This window comes from Chroicocephalus ridibundus, chromosome 20 (genome assembly GCF_963924245.1).
Source record: "Chroicocephalus ridibundus chromosome 20, bChrRid1.1, whole genome shotgun sequence".
NCBI lineage: Eukaryota > Metazoa > Chordata > Aves > Charadriiformes > Laridae > Chroicocephalus > Chroicocephalus ridibundus.
In genome coordinates, this window is record NC_086303.1 from 3,906,276 (window position 1) to 3,930,365 (window position 24,090).

The 24,090-nt window shown below is 58.0% G+C and overlaps 1 protein-coding gene across 7 annotated transcripts in view; it reads left to right on the plus strand.

Annotated features, from left to right (window-relative positions):
* Positions 1–1,432: 1,432 nt before the first annotated feature.
* FOXP4 (forkhead box P4) overlaps positions 1,433–24,090 on the plus strand; it is a 63,689-nt gene continuing 41,031 nt past the window's right edge. For 2 of the 7 annotated variants that reach the window (XM_063356652.1, XM_063356654.1), the window contains exon 1: positions 1,437–1,632. The gene's annotated coding sequence lies outside the window, so the exon portion shown is untranslated. Of the gene's footprint in view, positions 1,633–2,578; positions 2,729–8,166; positions 8,248–15,012; positions 15,039–24,090 lie in introns of those variants that run through there. The other 5 variants (XM_063356653.1, XM_063356648.1, XM_063356649.1 and 2 more) reach the window with 5 other exon arrangements.

Here is a 24,090-nt window from a genome sequence, read left to right on the forward strand (position 1 = left end):
CTCCAGGGAAGATTTTTTTGGGGGGGGGCAAAACTGCTGGGTTTGCTGGGATCTTTGCTGGGGCCACCAGAGCGTGCAGCTGGAGGCAACCAGCTTTTCCATCGCCCAGAAATTCCCAGATACAGAATTTCATTCAAGAATAGATTATTTTCTTAAAAAGTTTTCCTGTAAAAAATCAAATTATAGAAAAACAAAATAAAACCCAGGTGAGCTGAAATACTTTTCATTCCGATTTCACCTTTTAAAACTATTTTATCTGTCCATAAAATGGAAATTTCCCAAAAGCTACTTTCGAGGTAAGAAAAGGAGAACATAGAGTGGTCACACTTTGGTGCTATTGACACATAGCGGCTTTGACACTTGGTGAAAAACTTTATTTCACTCCTTCCACGTGAGATTTGGCCCATCCGTCCCCAACCTGCGCAGGTGGGAATGTCACCTCCCAAAGTGCTGCTCCGAGCCCTCCTCCACAGCCGACTGAGACTCCCCGACTGGCTCCGAGTGACCCCAGCGCCTGGGCGACACTTTGGGGTCCGGCATCCGGGTGATGATTTGGGGTCCTGCATCCCAGTGATGCTTTGGGGTCCTGTATCTGATACTTTGGGGTCCTGCATCCGCAGGGAGGTTTGGGGCCTTCATCCAGGTGTTTGGGTCCAGCATCTGGGTGCTGTTTGGGTCCAGCGCCCTGAGTTGGGCTCTGCTCCCCCAAGGGCTGTGGGGACCCTCTTCCTGCCGGCGGGACGGGATGTCGGGGTGTAACAGGGCAGGGCTGGGGGGCTGCTGGTGTCACCAGCTCAGTGCCTCGCTGTTCCCATCTGTAAAATGGGTTCAGTGACTCTTTCCCAGCTCTGTGAGTAAAGGGGGGGGGGGGGGGGGCGTGTGTGCCCCCAGCACCCTACATCCTGCCACTCCCGCGTGCCTCAGTTTCCCTCCCATGAATTCCCCCCTCCAAGACATCGCTGCGCCACGAGCAGCGGAACCCAATTAACGCAGGCGTTAACGAGCAAAATGCGGAGGAGGGGGAGAGAGGGGGGGAGAGGCCGGGACCCGTCGCACTGGGGTGTGTGCAGGGGGGGGGTGGGGATACTCCCCCCTCCCCCCCCCCAAAAAAAAAAAAAAAAAAAAAAATAGCGGCAGCGCGGGTTTGGGGCGGGGGGGTGGTGGTGGTGCGCGCCCCGGGGAGGGGTGTCGGGCGGGGAAAGCGGCTGCACCTGCTTTAGAGGAACTATGGTAGGGCGGCCGGCGCCCGCCCCGCGCCGCCGCGCCCGCGCCGCCGCCGCCGCCGCGCCGAGCCGGACCTGAGCGCGGCGCGCACGGCCCCGGCCCGGCCCCGGGGCTGCCCGCGCTCCGCACGGCCCGGCGCCGCCCAGCAGCCGCAGCAGGGACACCGGGGCGGCGGCGGCGGTGGTGGTGCCGGTGCCCGGTAGCCCACCCCCCCCCCCCCCCACCCCCCGGTCCCCGCCATGCCGAGCCGCTCCTAAGCTCGCAGCCCCGCCGCGGCCGCCCCGTCGAAGTTTTGGGGAAGGGGGTCCCGGGGGGGTGGTGGCGGCGGCGGCGGCGGCGGCGGGGGGGCGGTGAGAGGCGGCGCGGCCGCATGCCCCGCCGCGGATCCCCGGCGCTCGGCGCGACCAGGTGGGTGAGAACGGAGCGGGGCGGGTGGGTGCGTGTCCCCGCCGCCGGACTGCCCCGTGCTGCTGCCGGCGGGGGGGGGGGAAGAATTCGGGATGCTGCCCTCCCCGGTCCCCATCCCCACCGGCAGGTGTGGGGGGCGCCGGTTGTGTATGCCACCCCCCGCCATCCTCCCCGGGAGCGCGGCGGGTCCGTGTCCCCCCCCACTCCCGCCCCGGCGCTCGGAAGTTTGTTGCGGCGGCCGGACAAAGGGAGCGGGGCCGCGGGGGGTGCGGGGTCCCCCTGGGGGGGGGGGGAGGTGTCGGTGCTCGGTGCGCACCCCGGGGAGGTGTCCCCGGCTCGGTGCGCCCGGGGAAGCCCCGGCGGCGGGCGGGCACGGGGGTCTCCGCCACCCCTCACCGCCCCCCCCCGACCCCGAGGCGTTTCCGCGGCCGGCGGAGGGGAGGAGAAGGGGGGGGGCAGCCCCCTCGGGGAGTGGGGGGGTTGGGGGAAGGGGAAGGCGGGGGGGGGTCGGGCACCGGAGAACTTGCTCCGCCGCCGGGAGAGCCGCGCTGCCGGTGCCGGATCCAGACCTGCCGCTGCCCCGGCGCCGTGGGGTCCCGCCGCCCCCCGGGGTGGGGGGGGTGCTGAGCACCAGGCGGGGGTGGGGGGGGGGGGGGGCACGGCAGCCCCTGGGCTCCCTTTGTTGGTGCTTCCCATTTCCCACCCCCATTTTTCTCTTCTGCCTGGCAGTTTTGTTTTAATTCCGGCTGCTTGGGAGGGCTCGGGTGGGTTTTGGGGGGTTTTCCCCCCAATTTCCCCCCCCCTCCCCCCCGCTTAATTTTAACTCAGCCCCAGCCCCGCCGCTGGGTGCCGAGGAGCGGCCCAGCGGGTGCCATCGCCTCCTTGGAGATAAATAATTAAGTCAGCCCCAAGTTTTGAAAATACTGGGAGAAACAGCCGCCGCCGTCAACCTGCAGCCGAGCCCGGCCGTCGCTCCGGCACCCAAAATCCTGCGCCGTGTCTAAAACACTGACCCAAACTGCAAGGTGAGGGGAGAGGAGGACAAATGCACGGCTTTGGATGGAGCTGGAGGAATATTCCCAAGAAATTCCCGCAGGTTTGGATTCCGGACATGGCGGGGCAGGGGTTGGGGGGACGACTCTACGGCAGCTGCGGTGTTGCCCGTTCCCTGCGTTTTTTCGCCCAGTTGGGAAGTTGGAGAGGTTTTGGTGTGTCTTTGTTTGAGGTCGGGGATATTTGTTTTGTTTTTTGTCAAGGGTTTTGGGGGGGTCTTTAACCTCAAGACGATGCCCGCCGCCTGCGGGAGGTCTCCGCAGGCTGGGACCCTCCCGTCAGCGGCGACTAATAGTATTGGCAATAATAACAAGGTGGTTTTTTTTGGAAAAAAGAGTTTTTATTACGGAGCTGTCGTCTTCTGGGAGTTGAGAAATTCCCGGGCAAATCTGGTTTAGCGAAGCTGGCGGAGGCGTCGCCGGGAGCCCCGGATCAGCCTCTTTCATCCCGTTTCCACCCCGGTGTCCGCCGTCGTTGCGAGATGCTCTCCCAGCCCCAGCGCCGGCAAAGTTCGGAGATTTCTATTCTTCCCTGCTCCATCTCCCTCCTCTGCGGGATAAACAAACGCGCCTCTGTCTCCTCTCCCCGCTCCCCCTCTCCCCCGCTAAAAAAGAAAGGCGCTGCGGAAAGTGCCGCCTTAGCAGCAGATCGCTCCCAGTGTTTCTTTTGGTGGTAGGAAATCTGTTTTGAGTTGGCAGGCGCGTTTCGAAGGTGTGGATAGGAGAGAACAAGTGGAGTGTAATTGGTTTTTCTTTTTCCATTCGGGAGCGATTCTTTTTTATTTTATTTTTTTTTTCCTTTCCCCTTTGGAAAAAAGAAAAAGAAAAAAAAAAAATAAGCGAAGGGCTGTCTCTCTGCCTCTCTCCCCTCCTGTGCACCTTTTAATACAAATAAAAATTTGCGTAAGGGAAAGCAGGAGTAATTCATGGGCATCTGCGAACTCCACTTTGCTCGGAGTCGTGCTCGGGAAGCGCCCGCTTTGAAAACTTGCGCTGGGATTATTTTTTTTTTTTTTTTGCTATTCTTAATATAGTCCTAGAGGAATTTGTGTCCGAATTCCTCCCCGGGATCGCTCCTCGGCTTCGGGCGGCTCCTCCATCCCCATCGCTCTGGCTGGGAGACCGCGATACCCAGAGATTCTCCTTTTACCACACTCAGAACCAACTTAGCATCGGATTAAGACCTCACTTTTCCGCGAGCATTGTAAAGCTGTGGGGCATACAATAAAAATGTTATTAGTTTCTGTATTAAAAGGTTGGGTTGTTTTTAACCCAAACCAGAAGTCGGATTTACTTTTACAAATTTCTTCTTGTGTGTTAAAAATTTACACGAGAAACGTGTTACGCCGGAGAACAGGCATTTGATGTTAAATCAACCCAACATGTGTCTCGCCCGGGCGGTGTGACTTCCCCCCCCCCCGCCGGTCCCCGTGTGTTTGCGGGGACGTGTTCCCATCCGCGCCTCCCCGGCTTCTCAAGCGTTGTGAAATCTAACTCTTAATTTAGTTTTTTGGGGTTTGGGTTTTTTTTGGTTTTTTTGTTTTTGTTTTTGTTTTTTTTTTAATTCCCACCCCACCTTAAAGTCCATTGAAAAATCCCCCGAGCCCCCAGGGGGGTGGGTGGATGGAGAAAATAATCAAATTTGGGAAAATTACCCTGTTTCCCCTGCTTTTTCTTTTTTTGTTGTTTGTTTTCCCCCCTTGCTCCAGGTCGCTTAAATCAAACTGGGAAGGGGGGATTTGGGGGGAGGGGGGGAAGAAGGGACAAAATTTCCTTTGCGGAGCTTTTGTCAGGGCTGCGGAGCCCTGGTGGCTCCTGCCTTTTGTGGTGGGGGCCGGGCAGGGAAGAGCTTCCGAATAATGGTCCCGAGCTGCTGTTTTGAGATGCTACCTGGTTTGGGTTTTTTTTTTCTTTAAATTTTTACACACACACACCCCCCCCCGCCCCATCCTAAGCTCCTTTTGCCGGGGTGTGTGGTGTGGATGGGGCTGGAGCATCGCTCCCGGGATAAACCCAAACCGGCTCCATCGCTCAAAGTCAGGCTTGATGGGGGGGGAAGAAATGCGGGAGAGAAGGATTGGTGTGGAAAATCGCCCCCCCCCGCCCAGGGCTTTAACCTGCGCACCCCGGGGATGCGTCGCCCCGTGGGGTGCCGGACCCATGGGTGCCCCCCGCTTTGGGGCAGGAGGATGTGATGGAGAACGCGGTGGGGTTCGGGGGGGGGAAGGCTGAGCAAACAGAACGAAAGGAAAGAAAACGGATTAAAGTTGCCGCTGGGGGGAAGGCGGGGAGGGGGCTGATACTCAGACCTGAGGGGGGGGGGGGGGGGGGAAATAATATAAAAAATATCTGTAAATGCCGTAAATATCTGAGACACTTCCCTGCCCTCCGGGAAAGACGGGTGACCGTGGGTTTTCCGTCCTCGTTGGAAAGGGAAGAGCAGGAAAAAAATAATAATAAATAAAAATAAATTAATCTGTGCAATGTATAAAATCAAGTGACACTAAAATATCTACTCCGGGCCCTCGCCCTTTCTCTCCTAATAACCCGGCAGGAATGCGAGTGCACTCAGTTGTGAAGTTGCTGCCCCGGAGAACCCGGGAGCTTTTCTTTTCCGCCGCTGGAGAAGGCGGGGGGCAGGGGGGGGATGCTTTGAGTCTGCTGATGTGGGGCTGGGGGAGAGGGGCTGGCGAGGCGCTGCCGCTTTTCAGGGGGTTTATTTCCTTTTATTTTATCCCTCCCCCCCCCGCCGCCCCCCTTTTTTTCCTCTTTTCTCGTTGGAGGGTGGACGGGGGGGGGGAGCGAGGCCGGAGGAGAGGTGTGGGGCTGGCTTGGCCTTTGTAGCAGCAAGGTGGGGGGCGAGCCGTGCCCCCGGCCGGGACGGGTTCATTCTTCCACCGGAGAAAGGCGGGAGAGCCCGGAGCTCCCCGGCTTTTCTTTTTCGCTCTTATTTAAAAGTAGTACACGTTTATGGCTCTTTGCGGCGCGTTTCAGGGTTTGGTAGCCTGAAATGTTGGGGGAGGTTCTCTTATTTGTGGAAGAGGGAGCCGGGGGGGGGGGGGGGGGGGAGGGTTTCCCTTCGTCCCCCCGCTTCCCTGCGGTGGTTTTGAAGCGCCGAGAGCCCCCCCGGTCATGGCCGGCAGGTGGTTTGGGGGGGATTTTGTGGGGATGCTCCCCATTGCTTGCACCCCAGTATCTCCCTGCGCGGGGTGGGGGGGGGTCCCACCTCCTCCTTCTCCTGGGGGGCCACCCTGGGTTTATCCTCCGGGGCTCCCGAAATGACCCTGTCGCCGCCTCGGCGTCACCTGCCGCGGCTGGAAGTGGAAACTTGAAATTTCCTGTCCCGTCCGCTTTGATTTCCAGCTCCTCCGGCGCGGTCGCGGGGTAACGGGGGGCAGGGGCTGGGCTGGGGCGGGGGGGGTGTCTCGGTCCTGCCCCGGGAGGGATGCGCCGTGGGCATCATCTTCCCTTCGGAGGGACAGGCTCCGAGTTAGCGGGAGGGGGAATAAAATGGGAAAAGCACTTGGAAACTCATCGTTTGTCTCGGAAGATGTAAAAATCCTCCGCGTGCCGCTTCTGGAGACCGAAAATGCAGGGGTATTTTCAACCTTACTCGCTTGAAAATAAACCCAAAGGCCGTGATAATCAGGTTTGCAGCCGGTGGCCGTCGGGCTCGTGTGGGGCTGGCCCTGCTCGCCCCTCCGGGTGGCCGCGGGGGCTTTGGCCAGTAGCCCGCTCCTCTGCCCGCCGGTGGGAGAGCGGCGCGGGGAAGGGCTCGCACCCATTTCATCATCTTGCAAAACCTTCCCCCTCCCCCTGCTCGCGCTGCTGCACCTTTTAAAGTCAAATATAACTTGTAGATCGAGATAGGGCTGGGCACGGCTTGAAAAACTTCCTAATATTTTTTTTTTTTTTCCCCCCCCCTGCTGTAAGTGTTTGTTGTATAAAACACGGTGAAAATGTTGCTTGAGAGGTTTTTTTTTAAAAAAAAAAACAACTTTTCCTAATTTAAACCCCTTTTGGCAATCGCGTAGGGAAGTCTCCGTGATAAAACATGTTGCTGGCAATCAGGTTGCCCGTGACAAAAACGTGTTTGCAAGTGGAATAGCATCGGGGACGGGGAAGAATTGAGAGGCAGAGGCAGCGGAGGAGGAGAGCTGCTCCCTTCGGAGGTTGGCAGCGCGATGCCGCGGAGCAGAACGCAGCCCGTCCGCCCGCCGCGTTTTATTTTCTAAGGATCCTGCCGGAGGAGAGATGAGATGGGGGGACGGAGCCGGAGGGATGTCGCTAAGGGATGAGGATGCTGCGGTGCGGAGGTGGGCACGGGGCTGGCAGTGACGGGACCGGGATACCCCGGGAGAGGAGCCCGGCCTGCGCCAGGCGCTTGGCACAGGGAGTCGGCGTCTGCTCTTCTTCTTTTCTTTTTTTTTTTTTTTTAAGGAAAAAACCACCACAAACCCTGTGTTTGCAGTCGGCTCTGCCGAGGTCGGGTGAAGCGAGCCCGTGTCGGTGTTCGCTGGCCCCAGGCGACGCTTGCCGCCCGGCTCTCGTGCCCTGGCAAGTTGGCAAAAAGTCCTTGGCGGCGCGTTCCGGCGGAAACCCTCCTCCCGCGCCGCCCGGTCCAGACTGACAGCAAAAACACGGCTTATTTTTTAGCAAAATAGGGAGTGGAGGGTGAGGGTGGCTGTGGGAGGAGGAAATTTCTCCTGGTCCCGGCGGCTCGGCTCGGCCGGGGGCTCCTGGGTGTGTTTGTTGGAAGTGAGAGGTGCCGTAATAAAACTTCTTTTGGGAAGATTAATTTTAAAACCTATGGAAATATGCGGAAAAAAAAATATTCTTTTTAAGGTACCAAAGGAGGAAAAAGAAAGAAAATCCCATAGGGGGGCCCCAGTTTGGAGGCGATTTGGGAGGTGTTTATTCTGCTTCGTTGGCAAATCTCCTCCATGCTGCGGTGGGGGGCTGGCACCGGCCGGGAGACCGCGCAGGGGCTGGGGGGCTGTGACCCCCGAGGAGGAGGAGGAGGAAGGCCCCCGGGCGATGGGTACGTGCTCTGTGTGCGGGCTGTTTTGGCATCTCCGGCGTCTCGGGGAAGATGCCGTCCCTGGGGGGGGTGTTTTTGCTCGGGCACCGATGCTCCGGTTTAAACAAACCCGGGGCTGAGCCGCTCACCCGGAGCGGGCAGTGGCGAAACTTCTTTCAACACACCTTTGCCAGGTCGTCGCTGGCGGAGCTGGGTTTATCCAGCGGGATTTGACTGCGCCGAGGCTAATAAAGGCGTAAAACACCAACGGTGCCGGCCGGGGTGGCAAGCGCTTCAGCAGGGCCAGGCGAGCATCGGGCTAGAGAGTCTTGTCAGGGGCCAGGAGCCATCGAAGCCCTGACTCTGAACCCTCCGAGTCTCAGTTTATGCCACAAATTGTAGATTTATTTATTATTTTTTTTTTAGGTGAGGGATTTTCTTTTTGCCTGCTTATGGTGAATTTGCAAGCTGGAGACTGCCCTTGATTTGTTTGCCTGTAGCGAGATGTGGACGGGGAACCACCGAGACGCTGTCACGGGCTTGGTAAAAAGATATCTTTAGGCTTAGAAAAGAGGGAGAGCGGAGGAAGGCTCGAGGTGGGTCGCTTAACGCAAAATAAAACGCGGGGACTTGTGCTCACGAGTGAAGGACGTGCTGGGATCCCATCTCCCAGGAGCATCTCCTCCTCCTGGTGGCCCCTGGGCTTTGGTTCTCTGCCTGCAGGTTGCCCGCAGTGGGAATGTGTTTGCCCGGTGACTTTCTGCCGGTGCTGGGATGGCCGGGTGGAGGGGGTGGGGGTGGCTCACTGGTGTGCTGGGGCTTGCGCTGGGCTCGCGGCTCGGTTGGGTGCCACACGTCACGTGCCGGGATGGCGACGCGACGCGGCGGTTGGGTTGGCCACCGCGGGATGGGGGTTTGTGGCGCGGGAGATCCCGCTTCGGCCACGCGGTCCTGGGTGCTGCCGGGAGGATGCTCCTGGCTGCAGGACTGTCCCCAGACCCCGCTGGGACGTGAGGTTTTGGGGAAAATTCGACTCCCGGCTTGTCCGATGGCATCACCCCCAGCTGCCAGGGGATGGAAGTGCCTGGCCGGGATGGCAGGGGACAGCAGGGGACACCTCGCTGCCTCCCGGGAAAGTGCCCCACAGCAGCACTGGCAAAAGGCCTTGGGGCTGTTTGGGACTGGGGGTGGGGGGTCATGAGGGTGTTGGAGGAGCCACCCCCGGGGTGGGGGGGACGATTTATGGCCAGAAATACCTGCCAGAGAGAAAGTTTCTTGTTGAGCGTCGGGAGTTTTCGGTTCCACTGGCCCTGGGTTGGGGCAGGGGTGGTGGGCAGAGACCTGTACTGGGGAGGGAAAAACCCTCTCCCATGGCTCGGGGGTCCCGTGTGGTGTCACGTCCCCCCTGGGTGCCGCTTGCCAGGCCGTGTCCTGGCAGCCACCTCCCCGCAGAGCTGCGTGGCACCAGGAGCCCTTTCGCAAGGGCTGCGCTGGCTTTTGGGCTGCTGCGTCTGGAGAAGCCAACCCCAAATGTCACCCCTCCTCAGCACGGCGTGGAAACAGCCCAGGACCCCCAAAACACCCTTTAACGACTCATAATTTTTTTTATTTCTTGGATATCTTCCCCGCCCCGCCCCCCGACGTCTCCCCATGGAGCTCCATGCACCAGTCAAGGGGCCAGCGCTGCTGAGCATCCAGTGGTCCCACATCCCTGTCCCGGAGGCAGGAGGAGGTGGGGAGATGCTTAGTGCCACCAAGGGGGTTTCCCGGCGGGTGGCCGTCACCCAGCGGGCTGTCACTCCTTCCTCTGGAGTCCAAAGTCCCCCAGCCCATCCCTCCTGGATGCGGCCAGACCTGACGGTGGGAGGGAAATTGCCGGGAGCGCGGGGTAACTTGCATCTGGAATACAAATAGGGCATCATTGGGCCTATTGGAAAAAAAAAAAAATGGAAGAAGGAGAGAAAATAAAAGTGGGGTTGGGGGGAAAGTGTCCCGTAACTTCTGTGGCAGGAAACGTGGATTTTGAAAATGTGGATTTTGAAAATGTGGATTTTGAAAACGCGGATTTTGAAAACACGGATTTTGAAAAAGTGCTGTGCGTAGCTGAAAAAAAAAACCATTTATTTTTCTGCGATGGATTCGGGTGGGGGCAAAACCGTGTTGTATAAAGTGCTGTCTCCAGCTTTGCCCTTCTCCAGGGTTTTTTCCAAAGTATTTACGCTTTTCCCTTTTCCTCCCCAACCTGCTTTCCCCGCGGTGAAGTCGCTTCCCGACCGGAGCGATGCCACTTTTATCCTGCATCTCCGCAGGGGGGTCCTGGTGGGATGTGGTGGGTTTTGGTCTCCCCCGTCCCCATCTCCCGCTTTTCCCATGCTTGGCTTCGGCTCTGCCGGGAGCGGGCTTTGAGGAGCCAGGCTGCGACCGCTCCGCCTGGCACAGATGTTCGCCCTTAATAAATTAAAACCGCAAAAATCGAAGTGATTTCTCGTTTGGAAAACAAAAGGGACGTTTGTCCCCTGCCGTGCGGGTAAATCTGGGGCTGGGGGGAGGAGGAAGGTCCCGCTGCTGCGTGTCCCATCGCTCCCAATTTGTCCCTGTGGTCCGAGGTGCTCCTGCCTTTCTTCTCCCCCCGCAGTGGGTCCCGTTCCCACCCCTCCGACCCCCCGTGGCGCTGGGGGTGGTGGGTTTGTAGGGTGCTGCCTGTGTGGGGGTGGTCTGGGTTTGACCCATGCAGGTGGAAGGCAAGAAGCAGGTGAAGGAGAGGACTGGGCAGACTGGGACGTGCGGGGCCACATCCTGCACCCCTGCGAGGCTGGCCGGGGTCAGAGCGGTGCTGGTTTCCCCAGAAGACCCCGACGGACGGGGGTAAAACCACTGAAACGCCCTGGGAAAGGCTCCGAAGACGCCTGCGTGGGGGGGTGTTACTGGTGCTTGGGGGTGTCCCCTCTGGAGGGGTCAGGATCAGGCGCTCGCTTCTCGGGTGCCCGCGATGCTCCGGCAGATCCTGCGTTACGGCAGCGGGGGGGTCGGGTGGTGGATGGTTTTGCACATCACACCCGGCTGATGGAGCCCCCGGGATCGCTCGGGAGGGCTGGGGGGGGACGTGCAAGAAGGGGAGGGAAAAGGCCCCAGATGTGCACCAGGTGCAGGCAGACCTGGATGCGGGTTTTCTCGTTTTTTGGTCCCTCCTCGGAGGGTTTCTGGCAGGGAAGGGATGTGGGGGCTGCCGAGTGTGGGGCATCGCTGCCGTGTATGGCGGGGCGAGCAAGTGCCAGCCCGCGGAGGCATCTCTGTGGTCTTGGGGAAAATCTCCCCAAATTGGGGGTTTGTTGTGTATTTTGGGCAGGGAGATGCTCAGCCAATGCACTCCGGAGAAAAACAGCTAAAGGCAAATGTCCTAAAAATCCATCTTGGCCGGGATGGGGGGTGCGAGCGTGTTGGAGAAACCCCCCCCAGTGAGGGGTTTCTGGCCGAGCTCCGCTCCCGTGGGGCGACACGAGGTTCGTTTCATCCCTCTTTTGCCGTCGCGACGGGCGGAAGGTCCGTGCTGAAATTTGGGTCTGAGTTTCCCCGGCTCCTCCGCTCCCCCTGGCAGCGGCGGAGTCGGGGGGCTGCAGGGACCAGCCCGGCTCCTCTTACTGGGACGGGTCCCCGGGGCCGGGCTCTGCTCGGGATGCTCCGGACTCTCCGGATGCATCGGGCAGGTCGGGGTCGGCACGGCTTTATTCAGGTTATTCATGTTTCTCCTTTTAAACCGGGTTTTTATTTATACCTCGCGTGGCCGAGCCTGCTTTTAGGGCCTTTTTCAAAATCCCTTGAAGTCTTTCCCTTGATGCTGGTGGGGCTCGAGCCCTGAACAAATGTCTTTTTTTTTTTTTTTTTTTTTTTTTTCCCTGGGAAGCGGAGCCAAGGCTCCGAATCTGGGTCAAACTTGGGGGCTGTCGGTGCAGCCCCGTCTGCGCATCAAACGCCACCTTGTTCCCGCACCACGCGGGTACCGCACCGGCGCCGGCATCGCCTGGGCGAAAAATGAGCAGTTCCAGTGCCGGAACGATTTTCCCCTGGGTTCTAGGTTTTAAAATATTCTGATGAAAAGGCCAGTCCGTTTAGAAACGCAACGAGATAAAGTTTAATGGGTAAAATGGCTCGTTTGGGGATTGATGCTGGTTTTGGGGAAGGTCGGTGCCATCTGGTGACTCGGGTCCCTGCCGTACCGGAGCGGGGGGTGCTGCGGTGGGGAGCGTCGGGGCTGCTGGGTTTCCAGTTGGGCTGCTGCGGGAGGAGACGGCGGCCGTGCCCGTCCATCCGGGAGAGGGATGGAGAGACGGAGCCCAGCCCTCTGCCCTCAGAGGGGACACACATCTCCTTTCGCTGCAGGACCAGTCCTTCCCGACCACAGCGGAGATCTCCGCTGGCCATCGCTGTCGCAGATATAACTGCTCCGGGAATCGCCCTGGGGCTGGGAACAAGCTGGTTTTAGCTGGAGGTTTAAAATAATAATTGGCGTTTTAAAATCCCTGGCAGATGCTGGGGGCTCGTCGCCGGGCAGGGAGGTGGGACGTGTCCCTGGGGGACTTGGTGACCTGGACTGTGTCCGCTTCGTGTCTTGCCTGATGCAACATCCCAGTGTCATTGCCTTCTCTCGCTGTAATGTGATGGTTTTTGGTCCGGGGATGTCCTGTGGGTTGGTGGCCTGGGGTGACCGGTGACGGACCCGTGTCCTGCAGCCAGTGGTCACGGAGTGCTCGCTCCCCACCCGGGGGGATGCGCTTTGGGGACGGCGGGGAGAGGGATGTCTGTGACCCTGGCTCAGCGGGAGATGCGGAAAGATGATGTGAGCTGGTTGCGGAGGATTGCGGTTCCCATCAGTGAGTCCTCCCTGGGCAGGGGGTACACACATGTCGACCCCCTTTCTGCCCCAGCACCCATGGGTGCTCGCAAGTCCCCTGGGACGTGGCAGCCGAGAGCTGCAGGGCTGGGCAAGATGCGGGGTGTTACAGCTTGGAATTGGTGCATCATAAACTAATATTTTACAGAATGAGGATTATTTTTAAGGGGGGGGACACCACAATTTTTCAAGGTGCTTTGCCGTGAGGACGTATCTAACACCACACGAACAATGATAATCCCCTGGATTTGCATGGTGCTGGCTGTCCCATGCCGGCGGGAAGGTGCTGGTGGCCTCCTTGGCCACCGCAGCCTGGCCACTTGTGGCCTGGAGCATCAGCAGCCACCTCCGTGCCGCTCCTGGGGGCTTCTGCACCCCGCGGCTGGGCTTTTTCGGGAATCTCGCTGGTCTCGGGAGGCAGCATCGCCTGCTGCCTGGGATTCGGGAGGTGCAAATCGCCTCTGCCACAGGTTTGCTGCACAGCCTCTGTCGATTCGCTTCATCCTCCCATAGCTCCATCCCAATCCATAAAGCAGGGGTGCGCTGCCCGGATTCGGGAAGGTGCTGTGTCCCGACGTGCGGCGTGGTAAGGGCTGAGCTCTAGGGATGGAGAGGGCTTGGGCGCCCAGATGGATCGGCATCACCTGGGGATGACACCGAAGTGATGCTGTGGGACTAGATCACCTTCCTGGTGCTGGCGGCGGTCCAGAGGGACGCTGAAACCACGGGATGCGCTGCCATCCTGCCGGGAACGCCGGGGAAAATGCTCTTGCTGCATCCCGCAGCCGTGGGTGCGTTGGGCGAAGTGTCACCCTGCCGGACTCCCCGGCCAAGGGTGCTAGAGGGGGATGCTCTCCCCAGGATGAGGACGTGGCAGCTGGATTGTGGCTCCTCCAGGTCACCCGGAGCAGGGGCACGGAGGGACCCTGGCGATCTCTTGGCTTCGGCACAGGGTCTGTGTGGGGAAACGCTTCCCCCAGCCGGAGGGATGCTCCGTGCCTCTCTGCTGAGCCGTACCCTCTTCCCCAGCACCCAAAATGTTAAAAGCACCTTCCCGTGGCCACCCATCGCCATTCCCGGTGTGAGACCCCGGGACAGCCCAGCCTCTCCGCTGGGCACGCCACTTCCCGGCTTTTAAGAAAGCACTGGGAGAAATTCCTCATCTTATTCCAGTCGCTTGCTCTGAGCAGAGACGTCGCGGCTGTCGGGAGCTGTGTTCGTCTTCGGGGCGGCCGTTTGCTCGGGGGCGGAGGTGGGGGGGTGCAGACCGGGAGGTGTTGAATCCGTGCGAGATGGAGCCGAGCTGTGCAGAAATAAAATCGGGAAGGTTGTTGGAAAGCGCCGAGCCCGGCTCTGGCGGCGGCTGCGAGTCGGAGCCGGCCTCGGGTCATGCTCGCCTCTGGTTTGGATGCAGAAAAAATGGACTTCAGACCGGGAGTTTGAAAATGCCCAAGGATAGTTCTTTCCCCCCCACCGCCTTTTTTCTTCTCCCTCCTCGTGAGCAGCATAATTTCTGGATGGAAACCAGGCCTCTTCCTGCATAGAAATGGGATTTGCAGTGGAAAGCGGCGGTGTGCGCGGGGAGCGTGTTAAACAGAGCGTTTTTCTGGATGAATTTTTGCACAAACATGACGGAGTCTGGGAAAACTTGCAGCATCCGAGTTCCTCCCTCCGGTTCCGTAGGCGCCGTGACTTTCTTTTCCTCCCCTCCGGATTATTTAAAGGCCAGAAGAGACTTTTAGCAACCTCCGGCCTGACTTTGGGCAAACTCAGCTGGGAGATTTTGCTCGGGGTCTGACACGGGGGGGTTGTGTCCCAGCGCCGGGTCCCTGACACGGATGGCCCCGCCATCGCTCCTCATCCCGGTCGGGTTTGTCCCTCACCTGCTCCGGCTCATTTTTCTTCCTCCCGGGCTCTGCCCGGGCCTTTTGCAGCCTCCCCTGAAGGGATGGGGCTGGGGGGGGAGCTCCTGGGGCTTGGTTTTTATTGGTATTTAAGAGCTTTCCCCTCGTTGGGAGCCTTCCTCCACCCCGCGCTGCCTTTACCGTTCCCAGGGGTGCTTCCTCCTGGGCGAGTTCGGATGTTTCCCCACATCCCTCCTCTTCCTCGCCTCCCGTGGGGCGATGATGCCCTGCGGGAGGAAGAGCCCGAGGCTCCGGTGGGTGGGTGCCTCGATGGGGGCAACGCGGCGTTCAGGCTGCGTGCCAAGGGGATGGCGGGGACGTTGCGCGTGCGAGGCGCGTTGTTGCGTGTGCCCCGAGCGGGCCGGGGGCTCTGCCGCTGGCGGGATGCTGCAGCAGAAAGGCTGGGTGTTCCCGGGATGTCCCCGCCGCGGGTGGTACCGACGGGGCAAAAAAATAATTGTGTGAGCCGGGCAGGTGGGCAGAGACTTACAGCGCGGCGGGGATTTACTGGGAGGTGCTGGAGGAGCCTTTGGAAAATGCTGGTGCGTCCCGGCCGCTGGAGCTGGGCTGGGGAGCCGTGGCCGGGAGCACGGACGGGGGGTGTGTGCGCGGGGGGGTGTGCAAATGTGCACAATGGGGGGGGTGTGTGCAAACGTGCGCTATGGGGGTTGTGCACGTGTGTGTGCAAGCAGGTACAACGGGGCATGTGGGCATATGTGGGTGCAGATGTGCACAACAGGGGGTGTGTGCACGTGTGTTTGTGCAGATGTGCACAACGGGGGTGTGTGTGCACGTGTGTGTGAGTGCAGATGTGCACAACAGGGTGTGTGTGCACGTGTGTGTGAGTGCAGATGTGCACAACAGGGGGGTGTGTGCACGTGTGTTTGTGCAGATGTGCACAACGGGGGTGTGTGTGCACGTGTGTGAGTGCAAATGCGCACAATGGGGGGGTGTGCACGTGTGTGAGTGCAGATGTGCACAACAGGGTGTGTGTGCACGTGTGTGTGTGCAGATGCGCACAACGGGGGTGTGTGTACGTGTGTGTGTGCAGATGTGCACAAAGGGGGGGTGTGCACGTGTGTTTGTGCAGATGTGCACAACAGGGTGTGTGTGCACGTGTGTGAGTGCAGATGTGCACAACAGGGTGTGTGTGCACGTGTGTGTGAGTGCAGATGTGCACAACAGGGGGGTGTGTGCACGTGTGTGTGTGCAGATGTGCACAACGGGGGGGTGTGCACGTGTGTGTGTGCAGATGTGCACAACAGGGGTGTGTGTGCACGTGTGTGTGTGCAGATGTGCACAACAGGGGTGTGTGTGCACGTGTGTGTGTGCAGATGTGCACAATAGGGTGTGTGTGCACATGTGTGTGTGCAGATGTGCACAACAGGGGGGTGTGTGCACGTGTGTTTGTGCAGATGTGCACAACAGGGGGGTGTGTGCACGTGTGTGTGTGCAGATGTGCACAACAGGGGTGTGTGTGCACGTGTGTGTGTGCAGATGTGCACAACAGGGGTGTGTGTGCACATGTGTGTGTGTGCAGATGTGCACAACAGGGGTGTGTGTGCACATGTGTGTGTGTGCAGATGTGCACAACAGGGGTGTGTGTGCACGTGTGTGTGTGCAGATGTGCACAACAGGGGTGTGTGTGCACGTGTGTGTGTGCAGATGTGCACAACGGGGGGGTGTGTGCACGTGTGTGTGTGCAGATGTGCACAACAGGGGGGTGTGTGCACGTGTGTTTGTGCAGATGTGCACAACAGGGGTGTGTGTGCACGTGTGTGAGTGCAAATGTGCACAACAGGGGTGTGTGTGCACGTGTGTGTGTGCAGATGTGCACAACAGGGTGTGTGTGCACGTGTGTGTGTGCAGATGTGCACAACGGGGGTGTGTGTGCACGTGTGTGTGTGCAGATGTGCACAACAGGGGTGTGTGTGCACGTGTGTGTGTGCAGATGTGCACAACGGGGGGGTGTGCACGTGTGTGTGTGCAGATGTGCACAACAGGGGTGTGTGTGCACGTGTGTGTGTGCAGATGTGCACAACAGGGGTGTGTGTGCACGTGTGTGTGTGCAGATGCGCACAACGGGGGGGTGTGCGTGCGTGTGTGCAAATGTGCACGTGTGTGTGCAAGCATACAGCAGGGGATGTGTGTGCGCAAATGCGCACAGTGGGGGGGTGTGGGCACGCGTGTGTGCGCAAACATACACAACAGCAGCGTGTATGCACGTGTGTGCGCGCAGACGTGCGCTATGGGGGTGTGCGTGCAAATGTGCACAGTGTGTGTGCACGGGTGCGTGTGCAAATGTACAACGGGGGAATGTGTGCACGGGTGTGTGTGCAAATGTGCACAACGGGGTGTGTGGGCGTGGGGGTGTGTGCAAACGTGCACTCTGGGGGGTGTGCATGTGTGTGTGCAAACGTGCACTGTGGGGGTGTGTGGGGGTGGGTGTGCAAACGTGCACGACGGGGGGGGTGTGCATGTGCGTGTCTGCAAATGTGCACGAGGAGGGTGTGTGTGTGTGCGCACGTGTGTGTGTGCAAACGTACAACGTGTGTGTGTGCAAACATGTACAAGGTGTGTGTGTGCAAACATGTACAAGGTGTGTGCGTGCGCAAACGTGCACAACGGGGGTGTACGGGCACAAGTTGTGTGTGCAGACGTGCACAGCGTGTGTGTGCACACGTGTGGGTGTGTGTACGTGTGTGTGTGTGTGTACGTGTGTGTGTGTGTACACACACGTGCACTGTGGTCCGTCCGTGCTGTGCCGGTCCCTGCAGCTGCCGCCGGGCTGGGCTTTGGCTGCAGGTCTGTCCCCCGCCAGCCCTGGGGGGTGCTTTTCACTATTTCAGTAGGATTTGGGGGGGGGGTGTGTGGGGGTGTGTGTGTGTGTGGGTGTGTGTGTGTGTTCGTGCTGAAATTCCTTCGTACCTCAAAGCCCCCGTCCCGTGTGGAACTCGCTCTCGACGGCGACTTCTGCGCGTGGGGAAATCACAAATCACACGTTCTTCCTCCCGGGTTTTTTTTTTCTTTTTTCCTTTCTTTTTTTTTCCTGGGAGTTTGGAGAATTATTTTTTTTTTTTTTTTGTTCCCCATGAATTATTTTTTTTTTTTCCCCACCCTATTCATTATCATTTTTGTTAATTAGATTGTGACGGGGAACGCTCTCTATTCAAAAAGAAGAACCTCTGAGATGTGTTTTTACAAGTGCTGGGTGCGTTTCGGGGCGAGGTGGTGGGGGGTGGGGGTGGGGGGGAGAGCAAAGATGCTTGAAAGAAATCATTTTAAAAATAATTTCTTCATAAAGCTCTTTAAAAAGAAAAACCCAGGTCCCCTTCCCCCACCGCGGCCACCTCCCCTCGGCCCCCCCCTAATTAAACGATTTGAATTTTCACGTTAACCGCTTGGTGCTTCCTCGGCGCCTCAGATGATTAGAAAGGGATATTCATTTATGCCTTTTAAACGCCGCCCCGATTAAAATCAGAGAGATTTTTTCCTTCATCAAAATCTAACATCCTTGAAAAATTAATTTGATGCCTCTTGTTATCAATTAATTGAATCTCGTTGGGAGAGAGGCTCGTGCGGCGGGTGGTTGGAGCTGGCCCTTCTGTTCTTAGTTGCTTTCCCCCCTCTCTTCTCCTTCTGCTGCTGCTTCCAAACACTGTGACATTATAAAACTCTGCCTTTTTTTTTTTCTTTTTTTTTTTTTAATATATATTATTTTTACTCATCTCATAAAATAAATGAATAAAACTTGGGCTCTCTTCCCACCCTCCTCCCCCACTCCCTTGAGTTCCTCTTGTATGAAAGACCCTTTTTTTTTTTTTTTCCTCCCCCTTTCCTTTCTCTCATCCCTCTTTCCTATAACTTCGGGGGAGAGAAAGAAAGTTGGGGCTTTAGCAATTTCTTGGCGTAGCAAAGCGGCCAGGGTCCGTCTTTCTTCCTTTCTTTAATGGGGGATATTGGATAGTTCATTTGAATCTCCCTCTTTTCAATTAAAAGCGCGCGGCTCCTTCTCTTCAAGCCGCTCTATTCTCCTCCTCTGGCTCGGCAGCCGGAGAAGCGATTTTTTTCCTTTCTTTAATATTGCGACTCTTTCCCCCGAGATGGGCTGCCTGCGTCTTTTTTTTTTTTTTTTTTAATAGAGTTTTTCTCCCTCTATTAAACTTTTCCAATCTTCGTCCCTTTATTTTTTATTTTTTTTTTGCCTTCCCACCTCTTTTAACAAAAAAAAAAAAAAAAGAGAGAGAGGAAAAGTTATAAAATTTAAAGAACTGGGTCATTCAGGAAGTTATTGAAGTAACTTAAAAAAAAATAGGCGTTCGCTTCATTTCTGCTCTCCTTGGAGTGAATCTACCCGGTCGCTTCGAGATCCAGGCTCTTCCGTGGTGCCGCCGTTGTTTATGTCCCGTCGTGGATTTGGGGCTGGGGATTTGGGGGGAGTTTGGCGATGACTCGAGCGGGTGCCGAGGTGCTTTGGTTTTCTTGGAAGAGCGGATCCGTGTCGGACACCGGTCGGTGCCTGCGATGGAGGGGGGGTGTTTCCTCCATGGGCGCCCCATGGCTGATGGGGGATGGATCCCCCCCATCCGGAGCCCTGGGCAAGGGGTGATTCGATGCCAGGGCCACCGGCGCAGGCGTCCCCTCCCCATGCCATGCGCTGTCCCCTCCCCGTGCCACGCGCTGTCCCATCCCCCATTGCGGCGAGGGGATTTTTTTTGTGCCAAGTTGGATTTGGGGTCCTACAGGTGAGAGAGGCCGTTGCCCGTTTCCAGCCCTGTCTGCCCTCGCTCGGGTCCCTCTTCTGCTCCTGCGGGGGTGCCCACGGATTTTGGGGGTGCTCTGTGCGGGGCTGTGTCTGCACTTCAGAGCAGTTTTCCTTTGGATTCCCATTTGGAACACATTGGGCGGAGGGAAAGCAAGATTTTTTGGGGGGATGAGAAATTGGGTTGTGCTTTAACCTCTTTCCCTGCTGCCAGGGCTGGATCCTGGCACCGCGGTGGCAGGCGTAGCTCCACGGGGGCTTCCTGGAGTTTGGGCTTTGCCTCCCAGCAGTGGCATCTGCTGGGATGCGGGTGCTGGACAGGCACCCTGACTTATATGGATACTGGACCAGCACCCAATCCCGCAGGGATGCTGGACCAGCACCCGAGACCCACAGGGATGCTGGACTGGCAGCCTGATCCATGGGGATGCTGGACCGGCATCCCAGACCCACGGGGATGCTGGACTGGCAGCCTGATCCATGGGGATGCTGGACCGGCATCCCAGACCCACGGGGATGCTGGACTGGCAGCCTGATCCATGGGGATGCTGGACCGGCATCCCAGACCCACAGGGATGCTGGACTGGCAGCCTGATCCATGGGGATGCTGGACCGGCATCCCAGACCCACAGGGATGCTGGCCCAGCACCCTGATCCATGGGGATGCTGGACCGGCATCCCAGACCCACGGGGATGCTGGACTGGCAGCCTGATCCACGGGGATGCTGGACCGGCATCCCAGACCCACAGGGATGCTGGCCCAGCACCCTGATCCATGGGGATGACGGACCGGCATCCCAGACCCATGGGGATGCTGGCCCGGCACCCTGATCCACGGGGATGCTGGACCAGTACCCAGTCGCTGCAGGGATGCTGGACCAGCACCCCGATCCATTAGGATGCTGGACCAGCACCCCAGCCCCGCAGGGATGCTCCAGCATGGCAGTGGTGAACCATAGTGGGTGCACCCACCCAGCCAGCACCCACCGAGGGTGCTGCCCTGCTCGGGGTCCCCCCTGGGCCCACACATGCGGCTCCCGAGCAGCGAGGCGGGAGCCCCCGTGCACCACGTCACTATTTAATTAGAAGTCCCTGATTAACAAAACTTGGCGTTCGGCTTCCTCCTGCCCTCATCTTTCCTGGCTCCGAATCAATGGCTTTGATATGCTAATTAGGGAGTAATTTAATTTCAAAAGGCCGCAATTAACAAGGGTGTTGTGGACATGCTGTAGTTAAGCGGCGTAATCTAATTTGCATTAGTAACAAGCAGGGACTAATTAGAAGCTTAATTAGACACTTAGACGGCTCTTGTGTTTACTTTCTTAATGAGATGGAGTGGGGCTCTTTTTTTTTTATTATTTTTTTTAATCTTTTCAAGAGCGCAGCGAGGGAACGCAGGATGGAGCAGCGGCCCCGGTGCCCGGCACGTGCCCAGCACCCCCTCGGCACCGTCCGGCACCGTCCGTCCATCCCTGCATCCGTGCCGGAAGGGATTTTCTTTTCCTTGAAGCTTGGCAGGGAACGGGAGATGCGCCAGCCAGCCGTCGGCATCTCCGGAGCTTCAGGATGGTGCGCTGGGGTGGGCACCGAGGGTCTCCTGTGGGGTTGGCTACGGCTGGCGTGTCCTCGATGCTCTGGAGAGCAAAGGATGCTCCAGAGAGCAAAGGATGCTTCCGCAGGAGACGTGTTTCGGAGAGGTGGGCTCGTCGGGACGCAAGCAGTAAGTGCCACGTCCTGCTGACCGACACGGCACGGTCCCGGTGGCTTCCCTCGTTGGTGGTGCTCACGCTTCCAGGTGATCTCCCGGCTCTTCGAATGGCGTGACCCACCTTTTTGGGGAGAAAAACCTGGCTGTGGTTGTTCTCGCTTGATTTCCGCGTAGCGGCAAATGCTCGCCGCTGCCTGAGGGTTGCCGGTGGCCGCCGGGGTGGCGCTGGCGTGGCGGTGGGCAGGCGCGGAGAGCCGCAGGGGGCGAAGGTCTCCCCGCCGGCCAGGGCCAGCGCCCGCAGGTTGGTTCTTCGCAAAGAAGTTGCTGGGAGCGAGATGAAAGTGGGAGATGAAAGTGCCCAGAGGTGAGATCCCATTAAAGCGGTGCCCAGGCTTAGCCAGTCCTCGGTTCCTTAAATCTCTTCTAATTTACAGTAATGCTCCAGATTCGTTTCAGCTCCCCCAGACTTTTATTTTAATCCCCTTTCCACATTTCCATGTGTTTATGTGTTAATTAAAGGGTAAAAAGCCACTCTCCGAGCAATCCCGGCTGCCGCTTCTCTTCAAGCCGAAGCCTTTTAAGATTAGCCAGCCGCTTCCTAAAGCCTCGGCGGTGCCGGAGCCGGAGGGGCAGGGATCCGGAGGAGCAGGGATCCATACGAGCAGGGATCCGGAGGGGCAGGGATCCGGATGAGCAGGTCACTCAACTTTCCATAGCTGGGAGCAGATCCGGTGCCTGGGATCCAGCTTCCCCTATTCCTCACCTCCCAGCCGTGCAGAGGAGTATCCCGTGGAAATTCCGACGGCTTTGGGTGGGATTTGCTCAGTCCGTGCTCCTCCGTCACCTACCGGTACCTGCAGGAGAGGCTGTTGGGGGGAGAGCCCTCGCCGTGCCGTGGGGCAGCCCCCTGCTCCCCTCTGGGTCCTGCCGAGGCTGGAGCTGGAAGGAAGGGTCTGGAAAACAGCTTTGGGGCTGGGATGTGGTGGGAAGGGTGGAAAAAGCCTCTGGAGCATCGTGGTAGCAGGTTGCTCATAAACGCGTGGTGTCACCTGTGCTGTGCCTTATGAAATGCAGTTGGGCACCGGGGACTTTCTCAGTTGACGGAGACGTGGGGGGAAGCGTTTTTCCCACCAGTGTTTCCCACTGGCCATCCCCCATCCCTCCTGGGTGGTGGTTTCGAGCTGGGGATGCTCTTTGGGTTTGCGTATAGGGAAACTGAGGCCAAGGGGCACCTGGTGGCATGGGGATGGGGATGGGGACAGGGACCCGCTGGCAGGAGGGACGCGATGCAGGGTCCATACGCAGCCCCAGTCCTGCCGGCAGCCCGCGAAGGGCAGCCCAAAGTTACGGAGCCCTTGAGGACCGCGGTATTGAGGATATTTAAAAATCGGAGAAGCGGCTAAAATAGGTGTTCGGGCAGTCGGTCCGTAGGAGCTCATGGTCTTGGCTGTACCTGTTCCTGCGTGTCCCGGGGGCTGAGAAGCGCCATTTAGATTTTCACGGCCGTGGAGCTGAATGGGATGGAGAAGCGGCATCGCTTCGGGTGGGTCTGGGCGCCCCAAAATTCCTGGGGAGCTTTTGGGGAGAAGTCGCTCCGTAAATGCTTCGTCTCCTCTTCCCGCTCCTAAAGACCCCGCGTCCTTGGGTGTAAAGCTTTGCTTCGAGTTTTCTGGTGCGTTTGTCCTCCCCTTTTTGCCGGGGCTCGGAAAGGCTCCGTGGCGATGCCGGGCTCCGTGGTGATGCCGGGCTCCGTGGCACACACGTGTTGCTCCCGCGGGACCCCAGGCAGCGCGGCACACGCGTGTCGGGCACGCGTGTGTCGGGAACCGTGTCCAACAGCCCGGCCAGCTGATCTGCACCCTCCCTGGCAGGGAAGCTCTGGGCATCCATCAGTCTGTTAATTGTGCTAATTAGAGAGTGTGGAGGTGTTAATTGGAAAACCCTGGTATCGTGCCTGTTTGGGGGGGGGCGGAATGTCAATAAAAATGAATTGATGACTTGGCGTGGCGCGCGCGCTTCACAGGTTAGCGGCAAGTCAGGGGATGTCAAGGAAATGTTACTGCTCCGATGATGAAGCAATTGTTAATTAAAAAGCAACGGTAATTAATATACTCTCATTGCCATATGGTACTGCTAAAGGCAGGGGGATTCTTTGCTCCGTTTGTAATTCTCTGTTTCCTTTTCTTTGTCCTGCGAAAGGTGCACGTTTAAGTAAAAAGGGGGGTTGGGGGGGGGGGGAGGCAGAGTGCTTATTCCGTGAAGTGATTTTTGAGTCTGAAATGGTAATTAGCAATCCATTTGCACAGCTTCTGTTGCTCATTGCCATTAGAGGGGTCTCCTCCCCTCCCCTTTTAACTAAAACCATCCTTTTCTACCTCATCGGGGGTGTTGTATCTTCTGCGGTGACTGTCTGGGCACGGTCCCTGCCTTTATGCCTAGGGGAAGGTCTCATCCCGGTTAGACCCTCTGGATGCCAGGGTACGGAGAATCCCTAAAATATTGGACCGTTTTGAACTAAAATAGATGAAAAGCTGGGGCTGGGGTGCTGCAGAGCCCTCCCGTCGGTGCGCGGGGATGCCCATGTGCTGCAGTGCTTGCAGCCGGGGTTTTGCTCTTCCCAACGCGGCTTCAGCCATCCCGGATCAGCCCCGGCTGGAAAAGGCACTCATTCCTAATTTAAATCGACTTTATAACATCGTAGACACTGGCTTCATTTCTTTTTTTTTTTCTTTTTCTTTTTTTTTTTCCCCCTGTAAGGTTTTGTAAAACTTTTATACGAATGGAAATATTTTCATTATTATTATTACTTTCTTTTATGACTTCCCTTGCAGCGTTGGGAACCCAGACGCACCAGCATCCCAGTAGGGTTTGCGAACGGGAAGTCGGTTTTTTACTAGACTTGGAGAGGGAACCCAACTGGCCCCGTGTCCCGGGCTGCGGGAATCACCCAGCTGGACCCCAGCGCCGCTTCATCTGCTCCAGCATCCTGCCTCTGGCAGGGGCCGGCAGAGCAAGCCCCCGGCTACAGCTCCTCCACCAGAAGAGATTTCCTCCTAATTCCCAATAGTTAAGCTTCAGTTTATGCCCCGAAGCCAGGAAAGTTTTATATCCTTTCCAAAAACTT